At 40.8% G+C, this 16,935-nt stretch overlaps 1 long non-coding RNA gene across 1 annotated transcript in view; it reads left to right on the top strand.

Moving 5' to 3' along the window:
* Positions 1-2,316: 2,316 nt before the first annotated feature.
* LOC107183322 overlaps positions 2,317-16,935 on the top strand; it is a 52,333-nt gene continuing 37,714 nt past the window's right edge. Inside the window, exon 1 of the long non-coding RNA XR_001514105.1 lies at positions 2,317-2,439. This is a non-coding gene — a long non-coding RNA (uncharacterized LOC107183322). The remainder of the gene's footprint in view (positions 2,440-16,935) is intronic.

Below are 16,935 nucleotides of genomic sequence, written 5' to 3'. Positions count from 1 at the left end.
ATAGAAGTAGTGAGAGTAAACATCTTCATCTTGTACCCAGCTCTCCATATTTTGAAGGGAAGAATTGGCAGACTACTGGCAATATGTTAGAAATACACTTTTGAAGGTTGTAGTTTGGTATCTTCCATTTAAGACCTGGATTCCATCAGGAGAAGGTTACTCAGTGGAAATATCTAATGGATTCTAATTCATTCCTAGAATGGGAGTGTGGTCTTCCTCTCAGGTCCTCGGGCAGCAGAGCTGGTTACATAGAGATTCTTAGGGAACTCCTAATGAGTATGGGTGAAGGGCTTCAGCTATTGCCCTCTAAACTGAGGGCGGGGAATTGGTATACCAGTGGTCTCTTCTTGTGGAGATTTGTTGAAGTTAAATAAGGAACATTGCCAAGTTACATATAATTAAGTCCCATATCCATTGGTCAGCATGTGTGGCATAGAACTTGGATTATGCATTTTTAAAATAAAGCTCCTAGACCATTTTCATCTACCTCCTGGTTAAGAAAAACTTCAGTGTAGAAGCCAAGCTTTAGAGATAATCTAATATCCCCCAGATTCCTCTGATGATCCCCATGAATAGTGCAGTCAGAGAGGTGAAGAAATAAAGGCCTGTTCTACTTACTATGGCCACATAAATTACCTCTTAAATGGTATAAGTCAGCCAGTAATGATGCTCATAGATTCTGTGGAATTCAAACAAGGCTTGACTGGATTACTTACTCTGAACCACGGTGTCTGGGACTTTGAGTGGAAGACTTGAAAATTGAGGACTTGGATTAGCTGAGGTTTATTTACTAATATATCTGGTGGTTATTCTGGTTGTTGACTGAGATCTCAGCTCAGGCTGTCTGCTGGAACACCTCTGCGAGGCCTTTCCATGGGTCCTGGGATTCCTCACAGCAAGATGGCTGAGTTCTGAGGGCAGGAATCCCAACAAAGCAGAGACTCTTATTGCCTTCCCCCACCTAGCCTGGAGATCATGCAGCATCACTGTTGTTGCATTCTACCTATTAGAAGCAAGTCACTAAGGTGGACCATATTTAAAGAAGAAGAATTAGACTCCATCCTTTGTGGGAAAAGTGTCAAAGAATTAGATTTTTTTTTTAAAAAAAAACAATTACAGGTGCTATGGAAAAATATGACAATAATCACAATATCTAAATTATTAAACACTTACTAGTACATGTCAGAGTCTCTTCTAAGCATTCTATGCAAATTACCCCAGTCCTCCCACAAGACAGGTGATATTATGCTCTTGATGTTAAAAATAGGGAATCTGAGGTTGCCTAACTTTCCTTAAGCATAACTGGCTAGAAAGTAAGAGTAAGGGGATTAAGTCCCAGATAGCCTGGCTCCAGAAATAGTTTCCTGTTGACCGCTGGATACTACGGTAGAACTGAGGAAACGTTGGATCTAGTCCAAAGTACTAATTGGGGAGGAACCTATTATGCTTTAAGTGTTTTCCATGCCTAAAGCCCCATTCTGAGGAAAGATGACCGTTCAACTTTGTCTCTCTCTATCCTAACCTGATTGACCAGGGAAGGACATCTTCCTATTGTCATCTTCTGTAATGGCCCTGAGGTCTGGTGGGAGAGCTCTGTGGAACTGTGGCAGAGGAACTGTGGCAGAGTTCCTAATTGAGCCCATTGGATCCTCCTCCTTGGAGCTTGAATGTAAGTCTATTTGAGGGTAGTGAACTGCAGAGAGGAGCAGAAGGCAGGAGACACACAATAATAAGTCAGAAAGGTCCCACAGGAAGTAAAAACCCTGGGAAGCAGGAATTAAGCACAGAGGAGAATAGAGATGTGTGTCCCTATGAACAAAAGCAGTGAAAAGCAAAGGCAGAGCCTTAGCCAGTTTGCTCAGTGGATAGAGCCTCGGCCTGAAGGGTTCCGGGTTCAATTCTGGTCAAGGGCACTGTACCTCGATTGCAGGTTCGACCCCTAATTCAACCGAAGCTTACAAAAAAAAAAAAAGAAAAAAAAAAGCAAAGGCTGAGAGTAGTTATTGTCCATAATAGAAGACTGAGCATATACAGTTGACCCTTGAACAAAGTGCGGGGTTAGGGGCCTATGGGCTGGTATATCGCGTGTAACTTTTGACTCCTCCAAAATCTAAGGTTGGCCCCTTGCATCGGTGGATTCAATCAACAGCTATGGAAAACAGTATTTTCAATCTGTGGTCTTGACCTGTAGTTGGGAATGCAAAAATACTTTTTTTGATCCGTGCTTAGTTGAATCTGCAAATGCAGAATCTGCGGATGCGAAACCACAGGATAAATAGAGCCGGCCCCATTTTTGAAAGAAATCCCTGTGTAAATGGAGCCTCGCAACCCCTTTACTAGAGCTACCCTTTGCACCCGCAGTGTTCAGTGCTCAGCTGGCTATGCTGCCATGGAAAGTGCTCACCCTGTGCATCCTAAAGCAAGTCTTCACGATCTGAGGTAACATGAGCTTCTCTCTTTCTGTTCCTATACCTTGAAATGCCCTCACCCACTGACTGCCACTCATGAGTCCTGTGGCCTGGGACAGGTCACTTCCCTGTTTGCCTGTTTAAAAACATCGCTAAGGTGTGAGTTGAGCCAGATGATATATAAATTCATACCCGGCTCCAAAGTTTATTTATTCTGAACGTTGGTGTGGAGGGGTTGGCTACTAGACTGACTGCAAAATCACGGCAGTTTCCCCACCTTCTTAATTCTCGGCCCCCTCTCCAAGTACAAAATTATTTAAACTTGAGACATAAGAAATCCAATGGGCGGTATCTGCTTGCAAATTAGCTGTGCGACCTCTGGGTACCGCTCCCCCAACGCCCGCCCCTTTGCAGGCGTCCCGGGTTTGCACAGTGTTTCCTTTCTAGGCAGCAGGTGAGTGAGTGTACTGACCCTGTCTTCTCTCATTTCACAAGAGGCCTTGTTTGCGAGGGAGAGATGAAAATAAACTGTGGGAAGTTGCAAGCCTGCTGCTGGGAACTGAGATAAAATGTGGAAAGGCTGCTTCTGGGTTTGGTGTGGTCAGAGGTGACTGTAACTACTGTCCAGGGAGGAAATTTGGAAGGGATGGTTTTACAGATTCTATTAAAAATTCTGTTTAATCTCAAGCAGGGTTTACAGTGGAACAGGTCAGCATTTCACTTCAGAGAAATGGAGGGGGTGGGTGGTGGTGGGAGTGAGAGACATAGAATTTTGGACCTGGAAGGGCCCACGGGACTCTTGTGTTAACCTCTGCCCTCTCACACACTTTCATCTGCCCCTTCCCTACATGAGTTGGAATTTAGAGGAAACCATAGGCAGAGCTCCAGATGGAACATTGGGAGACCTGGAAACAGTTTTGGCTCTGAGACCAGTTCATTGTGTGACTGTGGGCAAAACCTTCTTGGGCTTCTTAGTTTTTCTGTTTGTACACGAAAGATAATATTATCTGTTTTTGCTTATGTCACCATAATTTTGTGCCAGTTAATGTGATATTGGGCTCTATTCTCTCCAGTTTTTCAGTAAATTCCTAGCATTAAGCCAAATGTTGGGCAAGTAATATGGGGTTAACTCTTTCAAGACTTCCGTTTTATATATCACTAGTGTATTGAACTAAATAGTATTGTACAGTCTACTTATAGAATAGAGTGCCAAAAGTGCACTGAGTGATGTGAATGGTACCTTAGAGGCCTAAAAGAGTTCATGTGCTTGCCTCTGGTAGGGTCGATTGGATACCAAGACATGACATAAGACATGGTAGAAAGAGATGGCTAAAAAGTCTCTCAATGGGGAAAAAGTTAGCAATCCACTAAAAATAATGGAATTGTACTTCCTTTTCACTCCCTTTCCCCCTGCCCAATCACACACACACACACACACACACACACACACACACACACATCTTGATATTACACTACTTATTGGAAATCAAATTGAGCTGTGCTTAAAAAGTGCTTTGCATTCTTGGTGAAAGAAATAAATATACATCATCTTCAACTGCCCATTTATATTCTAAAATGGAGTAATTTTTTCCCTTTTTCTTTTCTCTACCTACTCACAGAAGCCTGGTTACTCACCTGAAGGGTCATGGTTGATTTATTTCAGCCCTGGAATCCAGTGAAAAGACAGGTTTCTGTGATTATACTAACACACCTAGAATAACAGGCCATGGAACTCCAGTGATTGCCCTGCTATAATAAACAATGTGGAAAAAGTCTTAGCTCCAAGGAAACTTCCATTCTATTGGTAGCAAACATATTGGAAGCAGACCAAGAAGTTCCTTGAATTTCAACCTCCAGAATTTGGCGTTATCCTCCTACTAAGGGTAATGGGCAATCACTGGAGTTCTTCATTTTGTACTTAGTTGACTCCTTTACTCTTTTAGTATGAATATAAACTTAATGAATTAAGGAAATTAACTGATGTGAGGTAGTATAATGGTGGACTTTTATATGCTCCTAGAGGCCCGATGTACGAAATTTGTGCAAGAGTAAGCCTTCCTTCCCTCCAGGCGCCGGCACCCAGGACCCGGGCTTCCCTCACAGCCCTGGCTTCGTCTGGAAGGTCGTCCGGTCTAATTAGCATATTACACTTTTATTATAGATTACTAATATAATATATTAATGACATTAATAATTAATCATGTTTTATATATTTATAAAATGTCAGAAGGATTACTATAAATAAATAAATCCCTATACTCGTGTCTGGCAAACAAAGTGCACTATGTAAATGTTAGTAATTTTTATTGTGTAGCTGGACAGAAGGAAAACTTGGCATTTTTGTTTTGTCTGCCCCTCCCATTTTTTTTCCCTCTGGAAAAGTTATTGGTCCCTGAAATTCAAAAGACTCAAACACATTCATTTAGGTTGTGTGGTCTGGGAGGGCATGATCCATGCCTTATATTTCTCTTAACCATATAATATATGAGTAGAGTAAAAGTTTCTCTTTATAGTTGCAATTTCTTCTAAACCTGTTGGTATGCCTCTATGCTAAAAATGCAATAACATATATTTCTGCATACATATTTACTTAATACTATTAGAAATGTTAATTATCATTCTCAAAATCTAAAATGTTTACTGTAAATTTTGTCTTCTATTTAAGATACTTCCTTCAACAAATGACCATGAGTAATGCTCTAAGAATAACAGCAAAAATGCAAACTGAGGAATAATCCCCCCTGAGGTTCAGACAATCTGCTGTCTTTTGGTATAATTAACTTTGGGATAAGGAGATCTTAGAAAAACACACAATGAACAGACACCAAACACTCAGCAAATACTCTGATTGACTTTAATTAGCAGTGATCTTCATGACACTAAAGTGATTGTTTTTTAAACATAGCTGTCACTGATAATTGGCTGGATGAAGGAGGTCACAGTAATTGTTTAAAAGATAAGCACTATAGCTTCAAGGCAACAACACAGTAGACACTAAGTTTTATCCCAGTGTTTTATCAATGTTGAAACTGTCCTAGATAAAATTTGGAGACTAGGACTGAGCAGGAGGGAACTGAAAGAAGAAATCAAGGTTGTAAGTCTAGAAGGGTACATTTGGAGAGAAGGCAATTTCCTTTCTTCCATCCTTATAATTCTTAATTTAAAAAAGAAGTGCCTGCTTTCTATACACAACTTATACCTAAGTCTCCCTGGGGCTATATTTTTTCAAGGCTAATGGAAAGGAGTAAACCTAATTTATTTAGACAGATTTCTATTTAAGCCACTATATTAATCACAGGATGACTTATTGGCAGATTAGAAATTTTTTAGGAATACTCTAAATGGCAGACTCTTGAGTGTGTAATCCTTGCTCGAGTCACAAATCTTTTTTAAAAAAATTTCCTTTATAAGAAATTAAATTTTCCTGAGTAGGATGGTGGGGAAAATGGGGGCTGTCTTCTGGAAATTTTATTAGGGTGGCATAGAGGCACAGGTGCATAACATAATGATTCCATCTACACTCAATTTCATTGCCAAGTGGGGCCAGTTGGTGCTTCTAAGGATTCTACTTGAGTGACAGATCACAGAAACTTGAGCACTGAGGCATGAGGCATAATTACAGTGACCGCTCATACTTCCAAAATTTGAAGAAAGCCTTAAATTTCAAGGGAGGGGTGTGTTACTGAATTAACATTACTAGGGAGGTGCACAACCCCCTAATAAAATTGTTGTCAAGGCTCTTCCATCGACTCTCAACCTCAGATCTGTGCCATAACCTATAACCATTATCATTCTATCAATAGGCTTTATTCATACTTCGTCTTAAGAAGAAGAAAGTAGAAAAAGCCAATTATGGCAACTTCAGCACGAGTTCACTATTAAAAGCTGCTTTTCAAGAAGAGGAAATAAGCCAAGACCGGTTTGGCTCAGTGGATAGAGTGTTGGCCTGCGGACTGAAGGGTCCCGGGTTCGGTTCCGGTCAGGGGCATGTGCCTGGGTTGCGGGCACGTCCCCGGTGGGGGATGTGCGGGAGGTGGCTGATCGATGTTTCTCTCTCATAGATGTTTCTGGCTCTCTATCTCTCTCCCTTCCTCTCTGTAAAAAATCAATGGAATATATTAAGAAAAAAAAGAGGAGGAAATAACACTGCCGCCTATCAGAATTATTTTGGTTATATGGTGCTTATGTGTGGTGCACAACATGTGGGTTTTGATCAAATGCATCTTTATGTTTCCTACTTTCCCTTTATTTTTATTCGTGGGGGCAGGGTAATCTTCATCTGACCCTAGGTAAAGGTTTGGGCTCCTCCCACGTCTTTTCTGTTCAGTCAGGTAAACAATAGTTCTGTGGTCATTTTAAATCATAAGTATAGCTTTAATTTAGTCTTGACAATATCCAGGGCCATGCAAAGTCAAAACTCCAAATATCAAAGCTCTCCAGCCTGAAGCCTACAGTAGGAGAGGGAGCAACCTTGTCTCCTCTTCCTCCTTCATGCTCCCTGCTCACCTCCTTTCTAGGGTCAAATATGTGTGGGAGGGCAGAGAGATAAAAGGATAAGAGCATGGTTTCCTGGCCAGGTGGCTTTCGCTCTCTGACTTGGCAGATGGTTAAAGCTGGCCTCCTTTGGAAATCCTAGCTAGCATGGGCTTGGAACAGAAATAGACTCTTTCTCTTTGCGTCAATCTCATGGACTTGTCCCTTGCTGAGTGCCTCTCTCCCATAGTTCATTTTACCTCCATGGATGCAACTGTAACCCAGGGATTCAGTAGCAATGCCTTGCTCAGTCCGTGGGTATCTGAGGCATGCCTTCCTCAGTAGGACTGGAGGTGAGAAGGAGATGGGGAAGATTGGCATGTGGAGGCGGGACATTTAGATCATGCCAGCACTTCTCTCTTCTTGCCTCTTAGATTCCTTTTTTTGTATCGTCCATCTGCTTGAAGAGACCGATTGACATGCCAGGGCTCTTCTAGTATATTTTACTCCTGTTTCACAGTTTGAAAAGTGTGCAATCTCATTGATTCAGCTGTTTCTCACTTTTGCTGGTGAAAAACAGAGTTTGGAAAAGTTAAAATGACATGTCCACATGGCTTTTACTGAAACTATTATTTGAGTCCTCCCTGGTTGGACTCCTTAAAGGATATTGTATTCATGTATCCCTAGCACTTAGCGCACAGTAGGCAATACAGAGGTATTTATTTATGGAACCAATATAGCCAGGACTTCTAAAGCCTAGTGAAGAGGTTCAGAATATGCCAACTCAGAACATAACACTTTGGCATGTTGATGGAGGTGCTTGAGAAACAGCAGATTCAGGAAGGGCTCTTTGACCTCCCCCTTTCTCCCTAAAAGCAGGCCATAAAATGTCCTGTGATAAAGGTGCCCTCCCTGTACCACGAAGAGATGAACATTCTTATCGCCAGACATTGGGAATCAGCACTGAAATGGACCTGTACAAACAAACCTACTAAAATAACCCTTATCTCCCATTAGCTTCTCCCACCTATTTCCTGCTCTCTGTCCCACAATTTACTGTCCTTAACCCAAGCCCCTATGTCTTGTCACATCCTCACAATTCTTTGTTTTAAAAGGTATAAAAGCTTTTGGGCTTATGGCTTCTTCAATGTTTTATTTTCCTTTTAATGACTTGCATGTGCACATAAAATTATTAAATACAATTTGTATGTTTTTCTTCTTCTGTTAGTTTAATTCTTAGGCCCAGCCCAGAACCCAGGAGGGTAGAGGGAAGTTTCCCCCCTCTGCACCAGGCAAGTCCTTTTTCCTACACCCATTTACCCTCCATTGTGCAGGTTGTCTGGTTTCTGACCTTCATGTCAACACAGCCCCTGTGATCCCCTGTCAATCCAGGACTATTTCAATTTAAGGCTAACACAGGCTCCATGGGTTTAGATTTGAGTAAACTGAATACGTTCAAAGCTCTGTGAAGGTTATTATGATCCATTTACTGAGTGAGAGGAAGGGAGAGAGAGAGAGAGAGATCAATGATAAGAGAGAATCATCGATTGGCTGCCTTCTGTACACCCCCTACTAGGGATTGGGCCCAAAACTCAGGCAGGTGCCCTGACCGGGAATCGAACCGTGACTTCCTGGTTCATAGGTCCACGCTCAACCACTGAGCCACATGGGCCAGGCCTGAGTGCCTTTTATGTGATAGGTACTATGTGGACTATGAGAGAGCCAAATATAAATAAGGCAAGGTTCCATGCCTGGCAGCCAACCCTAAAGCAGACCTGAAACTCAGAAGAGCTCTGGAACTTATAGAATCTTTTATGAATGCATAAAATTCCAGACAGTTTTGTCTGGAGCTTTTAGGAGATATATGAATACAGTGTGGTACATCCTTATGCCCAGAGGGACCAGCAGGTAACACACACAAATAAAGTGGCTCTGGTGACAGACGTTAGGGAGAGATTAGGATTGTGGTAAACTAGAGAACACCTGCCCCATCTAAAGGTAGCAAGAACTACTCAGCTAGCTGCAGTGAGCATATGAACTCAGAGATTCCACACTTTGTTTTTTCCAAAAATGCTGGAAATCTGGATTTATTTTAAATGTAAATTTTCTCCATTTGAAAACACAGTGTTTGCCAAACAACATATCTATCTATAGGTTGCCAGGATCAACCTGCCTCAGGTTGATTCTGGAGCCATTCTCCTTCTCTTCTTATTTCCCCCAGCTCAGTGGATAGAGCGTTGGCCTGCGGACTGAAGGGTCCCGGGTTCGGTTCCGGTCGGGGGCATGTGCCTGGGTTGCGGGCACGTCCCCGGTGGGGGATGTGCGGGAGGTGGCTGATCGATGTTTCTCTCTCATAGATGTTTCTGGCTCTCTATCTCTCTCCCTTCCTCTCTGTAAAAAATCAATGGAATATATTAAGAAAAAAAAGAGGAGGAAATAACACTGCCGCCTATCAGAATTATTTTGGTTATATGGTGCTTATGTGTGGTGCACAACATGTGGGTTTTGATCAAATGCATCTTTATGTTTCCTACTTTCCCTTTATTTTTATTCGTGGGGGCAGGGTAATCTTCATCTGACCCTTGGGACATGGCATGGGCCTGAAATGGACTCGAGGTTAGAATTTGAGTTGAGGACTGCTGCTCAGCCTTAGTTCCTTCCTTCACTCTACCAAAAGAAGAGAGGTGTGCCCCATTTTCAGGTGTCCTCCTCAGAGAATAGGAGAACTGGTATTTAGAACTATGTGTATTGCTTATTTAATTGAAGGGTGAAATTCTTCCTTAAAGTGAAACTGCCAAGGGTCCCCACCACAGTATTACATTTATTATATATACATATCCACGCATTATTATTGTTCATGCAAATCTGAGAGGTACTCATTTTCTGAGCTAGCAGTGCTAGCTGGTTGTTATGATAATGGCCATTAAATGAGGACATGTTAGAAGCCCTGGTGATAAGCAATTCACAACACAGATTCCTATTTCCACGCTGATCTTATAGATGTCAGGGGCTCTTGACATGAATTTATCTGCTGCAGATTTTGTGATCCTCCCACTTACCCAGTTGCTTGTTGTAGAGCTGTCTTGAGTCTCAATGCAAATACTCAGTAACTTTAACCTACATTTAATCTCAGCCTGCACTGGGGAAGGTATAGATTTCCCAGAGCACTGAGCAGTGAACAGTTTTTTGTTTGTTTTTTAATTATTAGGGCTATAGCTTTGAGACTCCAGGAACTTTTGATGTTAGATATTAACAATTAACAAACACCAGATGCTGTGTGTGTGTGTGTGTGTATGTGTGTGTCGTGTGTGTGTGTGTGTGTGTGTGTGTGTGTGTGACATTGTTATTATTACAGGCTTAAATTAATTTGGTAAATATGTCAGTGTATATTACTTATGTGGCATGAATACACATATATCTTTTTATTATAAATAAAAGACACAGCACTTTAAAGGATCAACATTAACTAGCTAATGTATTCCAGAGATTGTAAAGAAATAAAGCTTTCATTAACTGCTTGCATTTACGATTCAGTTGGTGTGGAGTGGTTTTAATTTCTGACCTAGATACTTCAAGTAGCTTGCTTCTGGGAAAAATTATAGGTAGTTAGACACCACCAACAAAAACCCAGGTCCTAATTAAAATCCCTAAGATGTTTCATTTTCATATCCATGAAATTATATCACTAGGTTAAGAAAATAGTTTTCTGGGTTCAATTAGAGTTTAATCGCTAGTTAGGAAATGTCTGGTACACATATATTGCATTTCACCTTAACCAAAATATTTTATGTCCCATTGCAAATCTAATAAATTGGGGACCCCCAAGGTTTCAGTCTCTGAAGAGTGTAGCATTTAAGAAGCACAGTTCAATAGTCAATCTGGTCTCTTCCCCCAAATTAAAAAGGAAATCTGTTCTTTCCTTGTACCTCTCAGAGGTCATGATGGAGATCCAAATGATAACCATCATATCTTTTCCATTTCTTTCACATTTTCTTTTTCACAACGAACTGCCCCCTTTCCCATTCTCATCCACCCCCACTGAAACTCTCTCTTCTCAGACTCTACAGGTTTTACTCTTTATCTTCCCTCACTCAACAGCTCTTTTTTGTGAGTCCTCTTTCACTGATTCTTCTCCCTCCTTCTTTGATGTCAGTTCAAGAGATGAAGGGGAACAAGGTGGGGTGAATTGTTTTGTAATTACCAAATAGCGTCCTGGGGGGTTATGCATATATTCCCCTGTAATATTTTTCTTCTTCTTGCATATGGCATTAAACATTTTTAAATCATACTTGCTTTAGTAATATTGATTAAAATACAAAGAAATTAGCATATAACTGTTCATAACCGAATCCTCTGGAGAGGCTGAGATTGTGCTTTTTATCATTGAGATGGTGTTATTCCCTGAAGTGTGGTAGTGCTGTCAGACGACTCCATTCGGTGCCTGTTAGGGTAATAAGGCTGTCTAGGCTTCGTGTCTCCATATCTTTTCAACCTTTAGGAATGGCAACAGTAGAATTTATCAGAGGTGATTAGGGAGTGCTCAGCCTTCAAACTGCTCCATAATCTAACACCCATTTCAGTTCCTGCTGCTCCTAGTCCTGGTCCCCAGGCCCAGTACATGATTTATATCTCTAATAGAGCAAATTGCTTTGAATTATGTATATTCATGTGCACACATTCTGCTTTAATGGATGGTAAGCTCTGTAGCATCTGACACATAGAAAAGGCTGAATAATGACTGTTGGGCTGACTTGAACTGTTTACTGTGTTATGGACTCAAATTTCAGGGTAAGTCTACATTGTGGCCTTGATTTGTTTGATCGCTAGCAGGGTGGCTAAACATGGTAGATATTTTTGAATGAGAGAGAGCCACAGTAGACCTAGCATTATCAGAATTTTAAGTCTTCTTTTAACTAAACTCAGCAAATGTTTTTGAACAAAGATGATGTAAACGACACTGAATGAGGCACAAGAGGAGACACAAACTTAAGCATGACTCAGTGTTCATCTTTGGGAATCTTATTGTCTTTGTGTGCACAATTTAGTTCATATGGAATATAAGATGAAACAGAGAAAACCTGTTCTTTTCCTTGTCTGCTAAAACATCTGTGAGGTATGAATGTACGTGTGTTTTGGAGTATTTTCCACTTGGATTCACCACCTACTCCTTCATTGACAATATTTCTCAATTATTTTTTAGGGATTACCATAGAATTGATAAATACAATTATATCATTAATGCCTATAAGGAAAAAAAAGGGAAAACATTCCTTCGGTTCTTACTACTGAGAAAACTGGATCAGCCATTCAAGTGATAAACCCCATGGCCTCTAACAAACAAACAGTCGCCATGGAGTCATTAGTGCCAGATGTTTGGGCTCCCCCAGCAGGGTCACGCTCCTGTTGGGGAGCACTAACAGGTCCAAGCTTCCCTGGGATGGGCTGTCTTAGGTTTTCCCATATTCTTGGTCTAACTTCCTTAGACTTTGGCCAAAATTTTTGTATCCTTAAATATTTTCCAATAATTTTTGTACCAGATATTTTCCAACAGCCATCTAAACTGTGTCCCATGAACTGATTCCGGCTGGACTAGTACGCAGTTTTGGTAGAAGCTCTGGTAGAGTGTTCATTGGTGCCATGTGTATATAATCTACTTTATAGAAATGCAGGACATTGAAACTGGAGTAGTCTTTATGGAAGGGTTAATAATCGGAAGGAAGAGCAGTGCAGTGGTAGTAGTGGTGAGAGTGTAGTCAAGGGTAGCAGTAATCACAGTGTTATGGGCTGAATGAGTACCCCTGTTCCACCCCCACCTGCAAATTCATATGTCAAAGCCCTCTGAGGTACTGGAGAGTACCTCAGAATGTGACGGGTATTTGGAAATAAGGCCTTTAAAGAAGTGATTAAGTTAAAATAAGGCTCTTAGGGTGGGTCTAATCCAATCTGACTGGTTTTATATGAAGAAATTTGGACACAGGGAGTTACTAGGGATGTAAACACAGAGGAAAGGCCTCTGTGATGATTAATTGTGTGTATCAACCTGATTAGACCACAAAGTTCCCAGATATTTGGTCAACATTATTCTGGATCCTTCTGTGAGAGTGTTTTTGGATGAGATATATATTTAAATCTTTGAGTAAAGCAGATTGCTCTTTATAATATGGGTGGGCCTCATATAATCAGGTGAAGGCCTGAATAGAACAAAAGACTGATGTCCCCCAAGCCAGAGGGAATTCTGCCAGTAGACTTCCTTAAGATTTTATCTGTAACATTGGCACTTCCTAGTTCTCCAGAAGACTGCCTTTGGACTCAAACTGTAACTCTTTTTCTGGGTCTCCAGCCTGCCCACTTTCCCCATCAGATTTTAGACTTGCCAAGCCTCCACAATCATGAGCCAAGTCCTTAAAATAAATATCTATCTTAAAATTTCATATATATAATATACATGTTGCACATAACCTATTATAAATATATCTTAAAATCAATAGCATGCATTTCTTTTTTATCTTAAGGTAAAACAAACATTTGGCTCAGAATTGTTGTTTTATAGTAAAATGAAATGAGGGGATGCCATGCTAGGGAATAATACAGAAATGCCCACACAGTTGTAAAATCCAAGCTTATTGCTAATTTTCTTCACCCCTTCACACACACACACACACACACACACACACACACAGAGGTTTATTACCAACTTATAATGATTGATAAGTTAGAGACTTAGTTTAATCAACAAATGTTATGGTTGGAAATAGGATTGTGAACATAATAACCTTTGTTAGTGAATCTATTAAAAATAAACTGTATCTATATACCTATCAGAAACTACAGTGAAGTTTTGTTTAGCATTCTGTTGAGACATGATTACTAGCCACTTTAAATCAGAACCTATGGTGGCTTTCAGGTACCTGTCAAGTGCTTTAACAACAAAACCAAATATTTACAGAATTATTATATTGAAGGCACTGTGCTTATCTGCAACAATACAAAGGCAAAAAAAAGACCTGGGCTGAGACTCATGAAATGCAAAAACGTACAATCTAAACATACCTGTGGAAATACAAGCATATTTTCAATTAATCTTCAGCACCAATACCATAAATAAAAGTAAGCGTTTTATTGGCAGAGCTTCACCATAGAATCTAAGAAAAATTCCTTGGGCTACTCATTTTCCCTGCTCTAAACATTAATTGATACTTGAGTTTTTGGCTGCAAGATATACATGGTATTTCTCATAAAGGCTACATGAAATCTTCATACAGATTTAAATGCTACTTATATTCAGAGCAACCTACCTATTTTGCTTATTGCTGTCTGACTTATGTTCAATGAGAAAAATACAAATGCCAAATATGCTGAAAACATGGTAGGTGGAAGGCCGCATTAGAGTTGGAAAGAGGCAAAATAGCATAGTAAAAACCACACAGACTTGGGAGTCAGGCAAGTCAGCACTCCCACTTACTCGCGAGCTGGCTTTAGACATCTCTTGGCCTCTGAGAGGCGCAATTTTCTCCATGGTGTAATGGGAGTCATAACAGTTCCTCTTCTATCTACCTCACTGGGTTGTATAAGGCTCAAAGGAGAAAATATTGTAAGTCCTGAAGTACTACCCCAAAACGGGTCACAACAGTTAAATGAAGTAACAGGTTAGATTAGTTTTACCACAAGGTTTTCAAAGTTGTTGTTAATACTCTACAAGTCTGAGTAGACAAAGAGAGCATTCATATATTTTTATCTTTCAGATGGGTGTGAGAGTAAAATGGAACAGAGGAGTTAGAGGAGAGTTCCAAGATGAGTATGTGAAATTTATAATACAAAATAAAATGCAGTGACTGAAGGATTTTGAAGGGACTAAATGCATTTTTTAAAATCCCATACTTCATGACCTGCTTGCAATAGATTTCCCCAAATTATCCTCAAAGCAAGAGAAGATGCTGAACGATCCAGGTGGATTTGAAAAATAATTTATAAAAAATGCTTTAATGGTTGGTCCCTGGAAATGAAATTCAATAATAAATAGACAACCACAGTATATCTTCTGTTGTTTAAAACAGAGATCTCAACCATACCATAACTTCCACTTTTATAGTAATCTTAGCTGATAAGTAGGTTTGGAGAAAAACAAATAAACCAAGATGTATTGCTCTCCTTCCACTCTCCTAACAAGAACAGAAAGTCTGACTCATATAATAGAGGCCTTAGCTACCAGTTAGAATTTAAGATGTCATTTCTATGGAGTCAGTTCTTAACCATGATGTATATAAAAAAATTTCTAGACATGTGATGCCTGAAGTTTTAGAGGAGTGTGTGGTTACATGCGCCTGAGGCTGGGTTTTTTGTGGTTCCCAATCTTGAAACATTTTGGTCTTAACCAAAGTCACCCACTCACTCTACTATTTTTTGGCCTTGTTAAGAGAGGTAAAGCTAAAAAAAGTTATTTAGTTATTTTTGTTTTTGTGTCCTGTCCCAGTTCCTGTGTTTTCTACTTTATTAGCTAGTGGCTGGATTTTATTTACATGGCAAGGGCAGGTCAAAGATTATAAAAGTTTAATTAAAAGTTATTGGAGCAGATATTTGCATTCTGAATTATAGTGTAAATGTGGCTCTTGAACTAACCATGGGCATCTGAAGTACTTGACCTTATGTGTGAAACACTTGAGCTTTTGTATGAGTAACTCCCATAGAACTTATTAGTAAGATTTCTAATATTTCTTTTAGTGACTCCCCTTCCCCAAATAGTATAAGCATCCCAGTTCAAAGATGGTGATGGCGATGGCTATGCTGTTGTTAGGTCTGACCGTATTGCTATTGCTTCTTGCTGCTACTTAATATCATGGGCGTGGATTGGCTCCACATAGTCTGATGGATGCTGCACTGTTGCTGGGGTGGTCTGGTTGGTCTTGGTGTTTGACCAGGGCTCATGTTGGGTCCCAGAGTAAAGGTTCAGTCCAATGTGTGTGTGTGTGTGTGTGTGTGTGTGTGTGTGTGTGTGTGTGTGTATGTGTGTGTTTGGGGGGGGGGTGGTCCCTACATCACCAAGCAATTCTCTGACACCAATTGGGAGGTCTTATAATTCAGTTCGATTCTGATACTACCTGGAAATAGCGTAAGATTATACAAGTTAAGGGCTCAGTCCCACAAGACTGCCCCACCCCGCTTCAGATGCCAGTTACAAGTTCAAGTTGTCACCTATGCTTCTGACCAACTAGCCATAGATCAGAGATGCCCATGACCCCCTCCTTGGGTTCAATTAATTAGCTAGAGCGACTCACAGAACTCAGAGAAATGTACTTACTAGATGGTTTATTATAAAAGGACATAGCTTAGGGATATCCAGATGGAAGAGATTCATAGGAAAAGATATGAATGTTACCAGTATTAGGGTTCTTGGGTTCCCCAAGATAGAAATAAAGAGGAAACTCCAGAGAAATTTCCAGGCAGATTTTATTAAGCTTATGCTCAAGCACAAGGGAGACAGCACAGAGGAAAGGAAGGCCCTCTGAACTGGCTCAGGGCTGGCTCTGTTTGGCTGCTTCTATAAGCTGAAGTTTTCCATTTCAGGGTCAGGTGATTTCTTTTTCCAGCTGGGGGGGGGGGGGAGGAGGCTGGCCGTGGGCTGCTGTTATAAGCTGAGAACAAAGTGGGCTTACAAGAAAAGGTGGGACCTCCTGAAGATGGCAGCATAGGTAAACACCGGAAATTGCTGCCTCCCACAACAACTTCAAAAATACAATGAAAAGACAAAACGGACATCATCCAGAACTACAGGAAGGCTGGCTGAGTGGAAATTCTACAACTAGAAGGAAAAAGAAAAGCACACTGAGACCCAGAGGAGGTGTGGAAGTAAAGTGCAAAGGTACAGAGGCTCAAGCGCACGCGGAAAGGGGGCTGGCATCTGAGGACACGGCTGTCTTTTTGAATCGGGAGGGAGACACAAGCTCCCGACTACTCTGGACTCCGATTCCGGGAAGTCTCTGGGGACCCAGGACTCATACAGGGAGAAACTGGACTGTCTGGCAGCAGGCAGAACTCAGAACTTGAGAGCGACTTTCCG

Source organism: Myotis davidii, unplaced genomic scaffold, assembly GCF_000327345.1.
Source record: "Myotis davidii unplaced genomic scaffold, ASM32734v1 scaffold616, whole genome shotgun sequence".
Classification (NCBI taxonomy): Eukaryota; Metazoa; Chordata; class Mammalia; order Chiroptera; family Vespertilionidae; genus Myotis; species Myotis davidii.
Note: the sequence above shows the minus strand (reverse complement) of the source record. Positions and strands in the feature narration are given on the sequence as shown.